This window comes from Prionailurus viverrinus, chromosome A1, assembly GCF_022837055.1.
Source record: "Prionailurus viverrinus isolate Anna chromosome A1, UM_Priviv_1.0, whole genome shotgun sequence".
NCBI classification, from domain to species: Eukaryota; Metazoa; Chordata; class Mammalia; order Carnivora; family Felidae; genus Prionailurus; species Prionailurus viverrinus.
In genome coordinates this window covers 71,682,303-71,699,550 of record NC_062561.1, presented here as the reverse complement: position 1 = coordinate 71,699,550, position 17,248 = coordinate 71,682,303, and the positions used below count along the sequence as shown (strand labels likewise).

Here is a 17,248-nt window from a genome sequence, read left to right as displayed (position 1 = left end):
GCAGGGCTCAAACCCACAAAACGTAGAGATCATGACCTGAGCCAAAGCCAAGATTCGGACGCTTAACTGACTGAGCCACCCAGGCACCCCAAAACACATTTTCCTTTTTAATTTAATTAGACTTTAATTCTCCTATTGGATTTATTTTGAATTTATTTTGAATTTAATTATTAGACCAAAATGGATGGTGAGTCATCCTTCGTCATTATAATAAAGGAGAAACTGAGCAAATAATTTGTATGTTGGATGAGGTGTTTGTATTTATTTTTTAGGATACTGCCAATAAGAAAGTGTTCCTGGGCACGGTCACCTATGAAGTCAGATCTTTGTTTAAAATCACGATAGAAGACGGATTTTTGGCTATTTGTTTAGAAGCTAAAGGTCTTGTTAACTTGAAGCGTATCACAACTCCTTTATCAAAATGGAACCTTAAAAAAAAAAAGTGGAGACTTTTCTTCTGGTACACTATCAAATTCTTGATTTAAAGCCAAGTGACAAAGTTGCATCTGTGGAAATGATTCACTATCATCACTGCAGAGATGAACATCTGCTTGCCCTCTGTAACAGTGTAGAGAAACTATTCCCAGGTCTTGACACAGAAACTGCTAAGAGAAGGTGAAGAGAACTGGAGACAGCAAGTATAGGCCACTCTTTCAAGGACTTTTGCTATAAAGGACAGGGAAAGGTGGAAGATGAGAGACAGTACAGTGTGTGTGGATGTACATATGCTATAAATGATCCAGTAGAGAGGAGAAAAACTGATGATGCAAGAGACAAGGGGAACAATCCTTAAAACCGAAACTCAAGGCAAACCTGTTGTGATTCCACTGTGACAAAGTAAGTAATGTTTCCTGGGGAAGCAGATTTAGTCATGTTCTTTTTTCCTCTTCATATACATGTCTACTTTTTTTTTTGTTTTTTTGGATCCTTTTTAACAGTGCTATTAAGAAACATTGGATGACAGAAGGACTGGATGCCTTTTATCAGGGGGCTTGGATTCCAGCTGAGTTGCTGTCACCCTATTGAAGCAGCTAAAAGAGGCTCTGGGACAGTATGTTCTCAGACATTTGCAACTGGCAGGGAGAAAGTCCCCATTTACTGGCTGCTGGAAAGGTAGCAGATCACATTGGGAGTGAACATCATGAAGTCCTTTTTAACTGTGAGGAACGCATTCAGATATTGAATGAAGTCATATTTTCCTTGGAAACTTATGACCTTACAACAGTTAACACTCCAGTAGATATGTATTTAATTTCCAAGTACATTTGGAAGAACACAGCATGGTAATCTTCTCTGGAGAAGGTTCTGATGTACTTCCGCAGGGTTACATATATTTTCACGAAAACTTCTTTTAAAAAAGGCAATGGTAGGGGCGCCTGGGTGGCGCAGTCGGTTAAGCGTCCGACTTCAGCCAGGTCACGATCTCGCGGTCCGGGAGTTCGAGCCCCGCGTCGGGCTCTGGGCTGATGATGGCTCAGAGCCTGGAGCCTGTTTCCGATTCTGTGTCTCCCTCTCTCTCTGCCCCTCCCCCGTTCATGCTCTGTCTCTCTCTGTCCCAAAAATAAATAAATGTCGAAAAAAAAAAAATTTAAAAAAGGCAATGGTAGAGAGAGAAACTTCTGGAAGAACTCTGTTTGTTTGATGTTCTCCACACAGATCAAACTACTGCTGCCCATGGACTTGAACTGAGAGTCCCATTCCTGGATCATTGATTTTCTTCCCATTACTTGTCTCTGGTACCAGCAAAGAATGGAATAGAGAGAGAGAGAGAAAGAGAGAGAGTATTTGAAGACTCTAGTCTTCAATCTGGAGAGAATCTGGTGGGGTGCTTGGGTGGCTCAGTTGGTTAAGCATCTGACTCTTGATTTTAGTTCAGGTCATGATCTCATGGTTTGTGGGATTGAGCCCCCAGTTGGGCTCTATGCTGACAGAGCAGAGCCTGCTTAAGATTCTCTCTCTCTCGGGGAGCCTGGGTGGCTCAGTCGGTTGAGCAACCGACTTCAGCTCACGTCATGATCTCATAGTTTGTGAATTCGAGTCCCACGTCGGGCTCTGTGCTGACAGCTCAGAGCCTGGAGTCTGCTTCAGATTCTGTGTCTCCCTCTCTCTCTGCCCCTCCCTCGCTCATGCTCTGTCTCTCTCTGTCTCAGAAATAAATAAACGTTAAAAAAATTTTTTAAAAAGGAAAAAAAGATTCTCTCTCTCCCTCTCTATGATCCCCATCCTGCTCACACACTCTCTCTCTCAAAATAAGTAAACTTTAAAAAAAAGAGAGAGAGATTATCTGGTGACCAATAGAAGCCTTCAATGATGGTATAACCTCAGTTAATAGTTTCTGGTTTATGATTTTACAGGAACATATTGAACACTAGGCTCATGATACACTGACAGTAACTGCAAGACAAACATTTCCCTCAGTACTCCTCAAACCTACAAAGGCAATTACTACCATTAATATTTGAATGCTGCTACCCAGGCCAGGCTGACTGGCTGACCGATTACTGGATGCCCAACTGGATCAATGCCACTACCCTTCTGCCTGCACTCTGACCCATTACAAGTCAGCTACCAAAGGTTAGGCACTCTCTAAAAGAGAAACTGAAAGCAAACGTTCCTCTTTCTTGTGAAGGGTAGTGGGATTGTTTGGTAGGACCAAACATCCATATGTACTTGGACATGAAAAAACAACCCTCTCAAATCTAAAAAGAAAAACAACATAAAATAAATCACAAAATTAAAAAGAAATCGTTCCTGGGGCACCTGGGTTGGTTAAGTGACTGACTCTGGATTTTGGCTCAGGTCCTGATCTCACGGTGAGATCGAGCCCCATGTCAGGCTCTGTGCTAACCAAGCAGAGCCTGCTTGGGATTCTCTCTCTCTCTCTCTCTCTCTCTCTCTCTCTCTCTCACTCTCTCTCTCTTCTCTCTCTCTCTCTCTCCGCCCCTCCCCCACACATGCACACAAACACACACACTCTCTCTCTCTCAAAATAAATAACTAAACAAAAAAAAAGAAAAATAGAAATCATTATTAATGGGGTGAGAAGAGGAATAGGATAGAGACAGAGATAGAAGCCAGGTATGTTTTGTATACTTGACTTTGAAACCATGTAAATACTTTACACAGATCTAAAAGAGTTAAATTTTTAAAATTTTTTTAATATTTTATTTATTTTTGAGGGGGGGTGACAGAGAGGGGGGCAGAAAATTTCAAGCAGGCTCTGCATTGATAGCAGACAGCCTGACGCAGGGTTCCAATTCAGGAACTATGATGAAATCATGACCTGAGCCAAAGTTGGACACTTAACCTACTGAACCACCCAGGTGCCCCTAAAACAGGATTAAATTTTAGCAACCTTGGGGATCCTGGGTGGTTCAGATGGTTAAGCATCCGACTGTTGATTTCAACTCAGGTCATGATCTCATGGTTTGTGAGATGGAGCCCTGCATCAGGCTCTGTACTGACAGTGCGCAGCCTACTTGGGATTCTCTCCCGCCTCTTTCTCTGCCCCTCCCCCCACTCGTGCACATGCTCTCTCCCTCTCTCTCTCAAAATAAATAAATAAAATTTTTAAAAAAATTGTAACAGGGGCGCCTGGGTGGCGCAGTCGGTTAAGCGTCCGACTTCAGCCAGGTCACGATCTCGCGGTCCGTGAGTTTGAGCCCCGCGTCAGGCTCTGGGCTGATGGCTCGGAGCCTGGAGCCTGTTTCCGATTCTGTGTCTCCCTCTCTCTCTGCCCCTCCCCCGTTCATGCTCTGTCTCTCTCTGTCCCAAAAATAAATAAACGTTGAAAAAAAAAATTAAAAAAATTGTAACAATCTCTAACTATCTGAAGGAAAATGAAGCAAATGAAATCACTGAGAATCCTTAGTGACTTCCTAACTGCTAAATCCAATGCTTTGCTTTAGAGTACTTTCAGCTTAACCTGTATATATAATTTGAAATTGTTGATCACTGACTCATTATTTTTTTATTTAAATTCAAATTGGGGCGCCTGGGTGGCGCAGTCGGTTAAGCGTCCAACTTCAGCCAGGTCACGATCTCGCGGTCTGCGAGTTCGAGCCCCGCGTCGGGCTCTGGGCTGATGGCTCAGAGCCTGGAGCCTATTTCTGATTCTGTGTCTCCCTCTCTCTCTGCCCCTCCCCCGTTCATGCTCTGTCTCTCTCTGTCCCAAAAATAAATAAACGTTGAAAAAAAAAATTTTTTTTAAATAAATAAATAAATTCAAATTGGTTGGGGCACCTGGATGGCTCAGTCAGTTAAGCATCTGGCTCTTGATTTCAACTCAGGTCATGATCTGACAGTTTGTGAGTTTGAGCCCAGAGTAGGACTCTGTGTTGACAGCCTGAGTCTGCTTGGGATTCTCTCTCTCTGCCCTCCCCTACTTACGCATGCTTGCATGCATGCTCTCTTTGAGAGAGAGAGAGCGTGCACAAGTGAGCAGGGAAGGGGTAGAGAGGGAGGGGGACAGAGGATCTGAAGTGGGCTCTGCGCTGATAGCAGAGAGCCTGATGCAGGGCTCGAATTTACAAACCATGACATCATGACCTGAGCCAAAGTCAGACACGTAACCAATTGAGCCACCCAGGTGCCCCTAAATAAATAAACTTAAAAAAGTAAATTCAAGTTAGTTAACATACAGTGTGGCATTGGTTTCAGGAGTAGGATTTAGTGATTCATCACTTACATATAACACCTAGTGCTCAACCTAACAAGTGCCTTCCTTAATGCCCACTTAGCCCATCCTCCCACCCACCTCTCCTCCAGCAACCTCAGTTTGTTCTCTTATGGTTTGCCTCCCACTCTGTTATCTTATTTTTCCTTCCCTTCCCCTATGTTCATCTGTTTTGTTTTTTAAATTCCACATGAGTGAAATCATGTGATACTTGCCTTTCTCTGACTTATTTCGCTTAGCATAATACACTCTAGTTCCAACCACATCATTGCAAATTGCAAGATTTCATTCTTTTTGATCGCCAAGTAATATTCCACTGTATGTACGTGTGTGTGTGTGTGTGTGTGTGTGTGTGTGTGTGTGTGTCTCACATCTTCTTTATCCATTAGTCAGTTGATAGACATTTGGGCTCTTTCTATACTTTGGCTATTGTTGATAGTGCCACCATAAATATTGGGTTGCATGTGCACCTTCAAATCAGCATTTTTGTATTCTTTGGATACATACCTAGTGATGCAATTTCTGGGTCATAGGGTGGCTCTTTTTAAATTTTTTGAGGAACCTCCATACTGTTTTCCAGAGTGGCTGCAACAGTTTGCATTCCCACCAGCAGTGCAAAACGGCTCCCCATTCTCCACATCCTCACCAATATCTGTTGTTTCCTGAGTTATTAATTTTAGCCATTCTGACAGGTATGAGGTGGTATCTTGTTGTTTTGATTAGTATTTCCCTGATGATGAGTGATGTTGAGTATCTTTTCACGTGTCTGTTAGCCATCTGGATGTCTTCTTTGGAAAAGTGTCTGTTCATGTCTTTTACCCATTTCTTCACTGGATTGTTTTTTGTATAAGTTATTTAGTACATCTACTGAATTACTGTCTATTCTTCAAGACCTGTCTCAGATGTTACCTACCCTGTAAAATCGTATTAGATTTCTCTAGCCATAATTGTTACTTCCTCTTCACTCTGATAAGATCTCTTTTATGACATTTATCACATAGTGACATACATTGCCAAAATGCCAAAATAGAAGTGGATAGGAAAAAAAAACATGAGAAGCCACAAGATCCACATAATATCATCGTTTGTGAAGGAAGGCATAGATAGAAGCAAGAAGGACTTGAGAAAATGAAATGGCTAAAATCAATAGTAGGACAGAATAAAGGCTCACACTAAGATAAAACCATAGGGAATAGAATCCAAATTGACTAGTACAGGAACACAGGAAAAAAGGCGAAAAAAAGTCCAAATAAAAAGTGAAGCCAATCTTTCTGGGATCTGACACTTCAGGACTGCTGTTCTCTCCATCCCTGCTGGGTGCCCAGTGGGAGCTGGGCACCCTTGGAGAAGCAGGAGGGACCTGGGAATCTCCATGGCCCCTGGAGGTTCCCTGCCTCAGGGATTCCTGTGGGCTCTCACTCTCTTCATCCTGACCAAAGGTGCCTCTGCCATTAAGTGCTGTTTCGCGGTCCACTCTGGAGTTGCAACCCCCCTCAACTATTTGGCTTCTCTGTGCATCCTCCAATCACATTCTCCCTGTGGCCAAGTGGCTGGTGCCACCTTTCCTGTAGCTGCCTCCTGCCTTGCTTCCTTTGGGGCTTAGAGTACATTCACTCTTTTTCCTTTTGGGACCCACCACAAACTTCCTGTTTTCTGCCCCAGAAACATTTCTATCTCTCAGCTCTGCCTCAGAGTCCCTTAAACACAGACTCCAGTGTGTGATTTTCAAAGGGCATTAAGAAGCCATTCTTTTGGGGTGCCTGGGTGGCTCAGTTTGGTTAAGCGTTCGACTCTTGATTTTGGCTCAGGTCATGACCCCAGGGTCGTGAGACTGAGTCCTGCATCAGACTCTGCATTGACAACACAGAGCCTGTTTGGGTTCTCTCTCTTCTTTTCTCTCTCCCCTCCCCCACTCACATGCGCACACACACTCTCTCTCTCAAAATAAATAAACATTAAAATATATATACATGTGGGGCACCTGGGTGGTTCAGTCGGTTAAGCATCCAACTTTGGCTCAGGTCATGCTCTCACAGTTTGTGAGTTTGAGCCCCGCATCAGGTTCTGTGCTGACAGCTCAGAATTTGAAGCCTGCTTTGGATTCTGTGTCTCTGTCTCTCTCTGTCCCTCCCCCACTCGTGCTCTGTCTCTGTCTCTCTCTTTCTCTCTCTCTCAAAAATAAGTAAAATGGGGCGCCTGGGTGGCGCAGTCGGTTAAGCGTCCGACTTCAGCCAGGTCACGATCTCGCGGTCCGTGAGTTTGAGACCCGCGTCAGGCTCTGGGCTGATGGCTCAGAGCCTGGAGCCTGGTTCCGATTCTGTGTCTCCCTCTCTCTCTGCCCCTCCCCCGTTCATGCTCTGTCTCTCTCTGTCCCAAAAATAAATAAACATTGAAAAAAAAAATTTTTTTTTTAAATAAGTAAAATGTAAAAACAAATTTTAAAAAATAAATACAAATATATATATGTGTGTGTGTACATATATATATATATATGTATATGTACACACACACACACACACATATATATGTTTTACTTCATAATAATCTGGAGTTGAGGACGGCAGGTGGGAGGAAAACTGAAACAAGATTGACCATGAGTTGATAACTGTTGAAGCTGATTAGGAAATGAGGGTTCACCATACTATTATGTATGCTTTTGTGTATGTTTAAGGTTTCCATGGAGCATGAATGAACTATTGCTATACACAATAGGCAACAAATCTCACAAACATTGAGCTGAACAAAAGAAGCCAGACACAAAGTGAGCATACAATGTGATACCATTTATATTAAACCAGGCAAAACAATTCTATGATGTTAGAAGTCAAAGGTGCCTGGGTGGCTCAGTCAGTTAAGCAGCTGACTTCAGCTCAGGTCATGGTCTCGCGGTTTATGAGTTCAAACCCTGTGTTGGGCTCTGCGCTGACAGCTCAGAGTCCGGAGCCTGCTTCAGATTCTGTGTTTCCCTCTCTCTCTGCCCCTCCCCCGTTCACGCTCTGTCTCTCTCAAAAATAAATAAACATTAAAAAAAAATTAAGAAAGAAGTCAGGGTAGTGGTTACCCTTGGGGTAACAGTAACTGAGAGGGAGCCAAGGAGGAGCTTCTGCTGTTCTGAAAATATCCTCTTTTTAATCTGGGCATTGGTTACATAGGTGTGTTTACTTTGTTAAAATCAAACAGTACACTTATTTTTTTTTAAGTCCTCTGGATGAATGCCATACTTCTTAAAAGATACTTTTATTTTCAAAATTCAAATTAAAATTAATAAATGAATAACATTTAGTTGCACAGTCTAAGAAAGCTTATTTGCATATCCAGTTTCAGTGGATACTCTTTACTACTAATCACTGGATACAGCTTGGGTTCTCTCTCTTCCTAATGATATACTCAATTTTTTGTTAATAAAAACAAGAGTGCACATAACCAAAAACCAGATACTGAAAGAAAATAAATTTAACCTGTACTTTTGGCCTCCTGAATGAATCTCACCAAAGTATCTAACAAGTAGGCAAACTGACTGCTGTACATACATAACATATACATAGATATGCTACTCCACACTGAAATGCCTCAAGCAGTGCTAAGTACACAAAGCCTACTCTTGTATATCAATAGCACTGCAGCAGTTTGACATACTATATTTGACTAATTTGTCTAGAACATACATACACATACTATACAACAACTTTGTTCCTCAAGGCATTGAGGAACAATTGTATACATTGCCAATGAACACACCGTGCCTTGTCCCATTGCAAAACAAGATACATACACTCTTTCACCAATACAATATAAAAGTTGGACAAAATTTAAATTTTTTTTTTTTAATTTAAGGGGTGCCTGGGTGGCTCAGTCAGTTGAGCATCCGACTTCGGCTCAGGTCATGATCTCACAGTTCGTGGGCTCGAGCCTGCATCAGGCTCTGTGCTGACAGCTAAGAGCCTGGAGCCTGCTTCTGATTCTGTCTCCCTCCCTCTCTGCTCCTCCCCCGCTTATGCTCTCTCTCTCTCTCCTTCAAAAATAAACAAAAACATTAAAAAAATTTTTTTTAATTTAAAAAGCTAGACAGGATATACCAATCAGGGCCACATTCTGACTGGATATAATCCTTTGTTTAACATAGAATGAAATCCACTGAGTGACCTTCCTTTAGTCATTAACTCAAATCCATTACTCTGCCCAAGTCACACAACCAGTGAGGGGTAAAATTAGAATTCTTAACCATTAAAATTGTAGGTCTCAGTAATAAAGCTTCAGAGAAGCAGTGACACTGAGTCACGTTCCTCCACCACCAAACATTACTCTGTTAACACTTCAGCTAGTGCTTCCCTTCAAATAGGCAAATGCATAATCATTGCCCTTCATAACTCAGGCTCCCTTAAGAGATTAAAAGATGTGCTTAGCCACAATAATTTTTGACATATTGAGAATGCAAAGTAAAAAAGAAGATTGTACCTCCCTTACTTGCTTGCTGATGCTTATGAAATACTTTTCATTTTACTATTAGAAATAAAGAGAAAGGAGGGCCTTCTGGCTCTGGCCATGATCAAATAGCTTGTATTGGACTAACCTTCCCACAAAATAACAACCATAAACTACACAAATATTTAAAACAACTGTGTGGCAAAACTGTTGGTGACCCATCCATATCCCTTGAGATCTCTTTTCCCAGTCCTATGCACTCAATGGCCAGCAACTAAACACTTTGTTGTTAACAATTCATCCCTGCAAGCTTTAGAGGATGCATTCTCACTATGGGCAATAATTGGTCCTTGGGGAGAAAAATAATTGTACTCTTTTTATGTATAAAGTACAGATAAAAAGGGGTGCCCAAGTGGCTCAGTCGGTTAAGCAGCCGACTCTTGATTTCACCTCAGGTCATGATCTCATGGTTGTGAGACTGAGCCCCACTTCAGACTCTGTGCTGACAGCTTGGAGCCTACTTGGGATTGTCTCCCTCTTTTTCTCTCAAAATAAATAAATAAACATTTTTTTAAAAAGCAAATACGGATATAAATATAGTACATAACCAGACATATGGTATAGTTACAGCAATAAAATTTCACAGAAAGTGATTAGGGGAAAAACTGCTGAAGCAGTTTAGTTTCGTAAACGAAGAAGTTTAACTAAGGGTGTTATCGTGAGAAAAAACTTAAGGAACCGTGTTTTGGGGGAACATACATGGGCCCTGGAGTTGCTTTGCTATAAGGAGAGCCAGAAATGCTTGAAAGTATGGCATTCCCTGGATGGACCACAGCCAATTCCATTGCCTTGGGGTGAGACAAGTTCTAAGGTGGTGACTGATGTTCCAGAGTGTTCTGGAGATGAATTTGAGCCTGAGTCTTTACCTACATGGTACCCTCCCTTGCCTTCTTTTTCCATATCTTGTTTCTTCTACTCCATTTCTTTTTCAAATTCAAGAAAGTTTTCTTGGGGTGCCTGGGTGGCTCAGTCGGTTAAGCATCCGACTTCGGCTCAGGTCACGATCTCACAGTTTGTGGGTTCGAGCCCTGCATCAGGCTCTGTGCTGACCTCCCCCCCACCCCAGTTTTAATGCTCATTCTCTCTCTCTCTCAAAAATAAATAAGCATTAAAATTTTTTTAAGAAAAATTTTCTTAATTTTTATTTATTTTTGAGAGAGAGAGGGACAGAGTGTGAGCAGGGGAGGGGCAGAGAGACACAGAATCCAAAGCAGGCATCAGGCCCTGAGCTGTCTGCACAGGGCCCGATGTGGGGCAAGAACTCACGAATGGTGAGATCATGACCTAAGCTGAAGTCAGACGCTTAACCAATTGAGCCACCCAGGCGCCCCTCTCCTACTCCATTAATGGTTTATCCAAGAAGCACTTTCTTAATTAATCATTTTATCCAAATCCTTGCTTCAGGGTCTACCTCTGGAAGAATTCAACCTAAGACAAACCATATGAAACTACTGCAAAGCAATAAACACAAGCAGGACTTAAAGTTTATGAACAATTAGGGAGGGGAAGCACATTAGAATCAAGCCGATATACTGCTGTTCTATCTGTCAGGTAGAATAAGTACAATTTGTTATCCACGATGTCCTGATTCATCAACACATGCTAAAAGAAAAGGATCAAATTATCAAAAAACAAGAGAAGAAACCCAGGTAATAGAAAAAAGGAGCTACCCGGTGAATTTGATTTTGGAATGTAATCAAACAAGGACTAAAACATCTATGATTTATATCCAAGAGAAGGAAAGATGAAGAATTTCACCGAAGAGCAAGAATCTACATATATTTTTATTAATTTTTTTATTTTAATTCCAATACAGTTAACACCCAGTGTTATATTAGTTTCAGGTGTATAATACAGTGATTCAACAATTCTATACATTCCTCGGTGTTCATCCTGGTGAGTGTACCCTTATCCCCATCACCTATTTCACCCATCCCCCAACTCAACTCCCCTCTGGTAACCACCAGTTTGTTCTTCATAGTTAAGTATCTATTTTGGGGGTTGTCTCTTTTTCCCCCCTTTGTTTGTTTGCTTGTTTCTTAAATTCCACATGAGTAATATCATATGCTATTTGTCTTCTCTGACTTAATTTGCTTAGCATTATACTCTCTGGCTCCATCCATGTTGTTGCAAATAGCAAGACTTCATTCTTTTTTATGGCTGAATAATATTCCATTGTGTATATATACCACATCTTCTTTATCCATCTTTCAGTGGACACTTGGGCAGCTTCCATAATTTGGGTATTATAAATAATGTTGCAATAAACATAGGGGTGCATATATCCTTTTGAATTAGTGTTCTTGTATTCTTTGGGTAAATATTCAGTGGTATGATTACTGGATCATAAGGTAGTTCGGTTTTTCATTTTCTGAGGAACACTTTTCCAGTGTTTTCCACAGTGGCTGAACCAGTTTGCATTCTCAACAGTGCACAAAAGTTCCTTTCCTCCACATCCTCGCCAACACCTGTTGTTTCTTAAAAACCTATATATATTTTTTAAAGCCAATTAGAAATTCTATAACAGAAAGTGATTATACCTGAATTTAGTAATTCAATTGATGGGTTTGATATCAGATTAAACAAAACAGAGGACATGATTAATCAATTAAAGAACATGTCAGTGTATTAAATTGAAGCACAGAGAGTAAAAAAGAACACAAGAAAGAGTATAAGAGATTTAAAGAACATGATAGAAAGGTTTAATATCCATGTAATTGGTGTCAAAGAAGCAGAGGAGAGAAAAAAATGAAGAGAAGCAATACGTGAAGATATAGTAGACAAAATTTCCCAAATTTCATCCCTGATGAAAGTTATTAAACCACACATTCAAGATGCTCTATGAATCTCAAATGAGATACAGAGAAAACCACATCTAGGTATATGATAGTCAAACTGAAGAAAAACAAATATAAAGGGGAAAATCTTAGAAAGATTAAAAGGGGCAACAATAAGTTTGAAAGTTAACTTTTCAAAAAAAATTATGGAAGTCAGAAGACAATGAAGTAACATTTTTAAAGTGCTGAAAGAAACAACAGACTTCTATATCAGCAAAAACGAAGGCAAAATAAAGATGTTTTCAACTCAAATGGACTAAAGACCTAAATTCAAGATCCAAAACTGTAAAACTCCTAGGGGAAAAAAAACTATAATACTCCTAAGGAAAAAAAACAAACAAAAAATGATTTGTGACACTGGATTTGACCTGATTTCTTGTTTACAACACAAAGGGCACAACATCAAAAGCAAAACTAGAAAAACTGGACTAAGTCAAGCTTAAAAACTTCTGTGCATCATGGGGCGCCTGGGTGGCGCAGTCGGTTGAGCGTCCGACTTCAGCCAGGTCACGATCTCGCGGTCCGTGAGTTCGAGCCCCGCGTCAGGCTCTGGGCTGATGGCTCGGAGCCTGGAGCCTGTTTCCGATTCTGTGTCTCCCTCTCTCTCTGCCCCTCCCCCGTTCATGCTCTGTCTCTCTCTGTCCCAAAAATAAATAAAAACGTTGGAAAAAAAAAAAACAAAAAAAAAAAAAACAAAAAAACTGTGCATCAAAGGATACAATCAGTAGAGTGAAAAGGCACCTATAGAATGGGACAAAATATTTGCCAATTATATATCGATAAGGGGTTAATACCTAGAATATGTAAAGAATTCCTACAACTCAACAAAAACAAAAAATAACCCAATTCAAAAGTGGGCAAAGAACTTGAATACTTCTAATAGTTCTAACAGTTTGTCTTCTCCAAAGATAATGTTCAAATTACCAACACGCATATGAAGAGGTGTTCAGTATCACTAATCATTAGAGAAATGCAAACTAAAACTAATGAGACAATCCCACAACCATTAGAATGGTTATTACCAAAACAAAACAAAACAACACAGAAAATAAGTACTGTCAAGTATGAGGAGAAGTTGGAACCCTTGTATGCTGTTGGTAGGAATGTAAAATTGTGTAGTCATTATGGAAAACAGTATGACAGTTCCTCAAAAAATTAAAAATAGAATCACCATATGACCCAGCAACCCCACTTCTTGATATATACCCAAAAGAACTGAAAGCAAAATCTCAAAAAGATATTTTGTTTTGGTTAAAGAATGGATATGTTTATATCGGACAAAGGGCTAGTATCTAAAATCTATAAAGAGCTCACCAAACTCCACACCCGAAAAACAAATAACCCAGTGAAGAAATGGGCAGAAAACATGAATAGACACTTCTCTAAAGAAGACATCCAGGGGCGCCTGGGTGGCGCAGTCGGTTAAGCGTCCGACTTCAGCCAGGTCACGATCTCGCGGTCCGTGAGTTCGAGCCCCGCGTCGGGCTCTGGGCTGACGGCTCAGAGCCTGGAGCCTGTTTCCGATTCTGTGTCTCCTTCTCTCTCTGCCCCTCCCCCGTTCATGCTCTGTCTCTCTCTGTCCCAAAAATAAATAAACGTTGAAAAAAAAAATTAAAAAAAAAAAAAAAAGAAGACATCCAGATGGCCAACAGGCACATGAAAAGATGTTCAGCATCGCTCCTTATCAGGGAAATACAAATCAAAACCACACTCAGGTATCACCTCACGCCAGTCAGAGTGGCCAAAATGAACAAATCAGGAGACTATAGATGCTGGAGAGGATGTGGAGAAACGGGAACCCTCTTGCACTGTTGGTGGGAATGCAAATTGGTGCAGCCGCTCTGGAAAGCAGTGTGGAGGTTCCTCAGAAAATTAAAAATAGACCTACCCTATGACCCAGCAATAGCACTGCTAGGAATTTATCCAAGGGATACAGGAGTACTGATGCATAGGGGCACTTGTACCCCAATGTTCATAGCAGCACTCTCAACAATAGCCAAATTATGGAAAGAGCCTAAATGTCCATCAACTGATGAATAGATAAAGAAATTGTGGTTTATATACACAATGGAATACTATGTGGCAATGAGAAAAAATGAAATATGGCCTTTTGTAGCAACATGGATGGAACTGGAGAGTGTGATGCTAAGTGAAATAAGCCATACAGAGAAAGACAGATACCATATGGTTTCACTCTTATGTGGATCCTGAGAAACTTAACAGGAACCCATGGGGGAGGGGAAGGAAAAAAAAAAAAAAAAAGAGGTTAGAGTGGGAGAGAGCCAAAGCATAAGAGACTTAAAAACTGAGAACAAACTGAGGGTTGATGGGGGGGTGGGAGGGAGGGGAGGGTGGGTGATGGGTATTGAGGAGGGCACCTTTTGGGATGAGCACTGGGTGTTGTATGGAAACCAATTTGTCAATAAATTTCATATATATATAAAATAAATAAAATAAAAATAAAAATAAAAAAGAATGTATATGTTTAATACATTTTGTTTTTGTTTAATGAATATAATTTATTATCAAATTGGCTTACATACAACACCCAGTGCTCATCCCAACAAGTGCCCTCCTCAATGCCCATCACTCATTTTCCCCTCTCCCCCACTTCCCCATCCACTCTCACTCAGTTTGTTCTCTGTATTTAAGAGTCTCAAAGAGATATTTTTACACATGTTCACAGCAGCATTTGACACAGTAGCTGTGGAAGTAACCCAAATGTCCACAAATGGATGGATATATAAACAAAATGTAGTATATACACATGGTATATTATTCAGTCTTAAAAAGGAAATTCTGCCTCAAGCTACATGGGACATTATTCTTTCTTTTTTAAGGTTTTATTTATTTTTGAGAGAGAGAGAGACAGACAGGGCATGAGCGGGGGAGGGGCAGAGCAGGCTCCAGGCTCTGAGCTGTCAGCAGAGACCGATGTGGAGCTCAAACTCACAAACCATGAGATCACAACCTGAGTGTAAGTCAGACAGACGCTCAACCGACTGAGCCACCCAGGTGCCCCAACATGGGACATTATTCTAAGTGAAATAAGCCAGTCACAAAAAGGACAAATACTGTACAAAGGATGGGGGTGGGGGGAAATGGGGAATTGTTTAATGGGCATACATTTTCAGTTCTGGAGATCTATTACATAACAACGTGAACATACTTAACACTATTGAACTGTGTACTTGAATACAGTAGAAATGGGAAATTTAATTTTGTGTGTTCTTTACCAGAATTAAAAGAAAAAATTTTTAAGCTGTGCATTTTGTTTTATTTTAATGTTTATTTATTTATTTTGAGAGAGAGAGTAAGCAGGGGAGGAGCAGAGAGAGAAGGGGAGAGAGAATCCCAAGCAGGCTCCGTGCTGTCAGCACACAGCCTGATATAGGGCTTGAACTCACGACCTGTAAGATCATGACCTGAGCTGAAATCAAGAGTCAGATGTTTAACTGACTGAGCCACCCAAGTGCCCCCCAAAAGAATTTTTAATGTTTTCAAAAAAACAAAATCTGAAGGAATACATCATATGCAGATTGATTTTTAAGAAAGACTGAAGAGAATTCTTCAGGCTGAAAGAAAAATCTCAGATGAAAGAACAAAATTGCTAAAAGATAAAAATGTAAAACATATTGCTAAATTTAAATAGACTACAGGGGCACCTGGGTGGCTCAGTCAGTTAAGCATCACACTCTTGATTTCAGCTCAGCCATGATCTCACAGTTCATGGGATCAAGACCTGCTGCAGGCTCTGAACTGACAGCAAGAGCCAGCTTGGGAATCTCCCTCTCTCTCTTTGCCCTTCCCCCACCCACTCACGTGAGCACACACACACACGCTCTCAATCTCTCTCGAAACATAAACATACTTTAAATACGTTAAGGTTCATGATATAAGTAAGTATAAATAAGTTTTGATTGCTTAAAACAATAAAATCTTGTGGAGCTTAAAATGCATGAAGATGTAAAATAAATGATAACAGTACAAAAAGCTGGAAGTGGTAAATGAAGCTTGACTGTAATAAGATTCTTGTATTCTTCAAAGTACTAACTTAAGTAGAGTATAAGTCAAGGATGTATATTGTAATTTCTAGTGTGACCACTAAAAGAATTATAAAAAGTCATGAATGAAAAGAGAATAGAGGAGAAAAATGGATTAACATAAATATTTCATTAATATAAAGGAAGGCAAGAAAGCAGGAATAGAGGAACAAAAAAACAGAGACCAACAGAAAACTAATAGCCAGATAAGCAATATTAAACCCAATTATAATAGTAACTATGTTATATGTAAAAGGACTGCATAGGCCAATTTAAAGACACGTTTCAGACTGGATAAAAATATGCCATATGCTATGTACATGTTGCTCAGTTTATAGAACATATAAACGCTGAAAGTAAAAGTATGAAAAAGGATAAGCATGCAAACATTAGCTAAAGTAAAGCTGGTATAGTAATATATTAATAACTGACATGTAGAGTTTTTTTTAAATCATGAAAGTGACTTTAATTGTTTTCAAATCAAATAAAAATATATAAAAGGGGCACCTGGTCGGCTCAGTAGGTGGAGATTGTAACTCTTGATCTCAGGGTTGTGGTTTCAAGCCCCATGTTGGGAGTAAAGATTACTTAAAAATAGTATCTTAAAAAAAATATATATATATATATGAAATAGTTTATAGTTTAAAAATAAGATTTATAAACTATTCATTGAAAGGTTTTTAAAAAGCTAAGTCTCTCTGTTTCTGAGGATCCATAAACAAATATAAATGAGTGTATCTAAGATGTTATATTAGGCAACATACAATAAGCTTTTATCTACAGAACTAGGTGTACTCTTTCTTCTTCACTCTTACAGCATGTCTTTCTATGATGACAAAATTGATTTCTGATCATGTTATGGATCAGCCAGATAAAAAAAAGTACACATTTTTTCCTCTTTTTTATTTTGAGACATAACAAGCAGATTTTTTTTTAACTTTTTAAACATTTATTTAGTTTTGAGAGAGACAGAGTGCAAGCCGGGTAAGGGAAGAGAGAGAGGGAGACACAGAATCCGAAGCAGGCTCCAGGCTCTGAGCTGTCAGCACAGAGTCCAACGTGGGGCTCGAACTCACGAACCATGAGATCATGACCTGAGCCGAGGTCGAACGCTTAACCGACTGAGCCACCCAGGTGCCCTAACAAGTAGATTATTTTTTTTTTTTTAGTTTATTTATTTATTCTGAGAGAGAGAAAAAAAGACCATGTGT

The 17,248-nt window shown here is 40.1% G+C and overlaps 1 pseudogene; it reads left to right on the top strand.

Moving 5' to 3' along the window:
- The window catches only part of LOC125163718 (asparagine synthetase [glutamine-hydrolyzing]-like), a 49,992-nt pseudogene that overhangs the window by 326 nt on the left and 32,418 nt on the right, over window positions 1-17,248 (top strand).